The sequence below is a fragment of the Limulus polyphemus genome, unplaced genomic scaffold, assembly GCF_000517525.1.
Source record: "Limulus polyphemus unplaced genomic scaffold, Limulus_polyphemus-2.1.2 Scaffold451, whole genome shotgun sequence".
Taxonomy (NCBI): Eukaryota; Metazoa; Arthropoda; class Merostomata; order Xiphosura; family Limulidae; genus Limulus; species Limulus polyphemus.
The window spans coordinates 216,012-216,937 of NW_013666061.1; the positions used below are offsets into that span (position 1 = coordinate 216,012).

At 28.5% G+C, this 926-nt stretch overlaps 1 protein-coding gene across 5 annotated transcripts in view; it reads right to left on the minus strand.

Moving 5' to 3' along the window:
- LOC106458360 overlaps positions 1 to 926 on the minus strand; it is a 142,917-nt gene that overhangs the window by 90,757 nt on the left and 51,234 nt on the right. The window lies entirely within an intron of this gene.

The following is a 926-nucleotide window of genomic DNA, read 5'->3' on the forward strand; positions in this document are numbered from 1 at the left end:
CCGGGCTTCAATAGGAGTAAACATTACTGCAAGTGAACAAAAGATTTCACATTTCTGACAAGCTGAAATTTAGAAAGTATTTAGCTCCTAAATAGTCCATGTTACTATACAGGTTGAGTGGCTGTGTAGCAACTAAGAATGAATTGTTTAAGTGTATAACAAATTATGTACTTGTAAAAAAATTCTACCAAATTTTCTTCTGCATAGTGTTTAGTTTCATCTTTAAAACTGACCTATGAGCATAGGAAGGCACATGCTTTTTGTTACAGTAATCTCTTCTGGAAATATGGTTAAAGCACAGGGGAAACAGAAATTTAAACACATCATACACTGAATAAGACCATAGTAATCTTGCCACTAACCAAGTTTTATAAAAAAACTATTGAAATAAATGCAATTCATGTATTACTGACAATATTAAGATCCATTTAGCCCTTTCTGTATGAGGAGTGTCACTGATATACCTAAGTTTTTTCCTTAAAATGGAAATAGTTAAACAATTTCATTAAACTTAGAACAAGTTTAGTAAATAGTATCTAATATTGGGTTTAAAAATTTGTAATATGAGGAAGTTTTGTTTTCAACATTTTCGTATGCTGTGAAATTAAAATACACAGAGAAATACTTTCATTTTATAATTAAAATTTCTATTTACCAGAAAGCTCCATTTTATATATATACAATCAGTTTTAAATTGATTGATAAACAATTTTTTTGGATACTTTATTTTGCCAATTAAAGTAGTTATTTCCAGCTATGAAATACAAAAACGGCAGAAACTGACAAAGATTTATTGGTGACGTAGGACCTGATCTTTCAAAATGTCATCAGATCAGACAAAATTTTCCCAACAGTATTATTGGTTGAAATCAATTTATATCTAATAAATACACTTTATTTTCAGTAAATTATAAGTTCCCTTATAC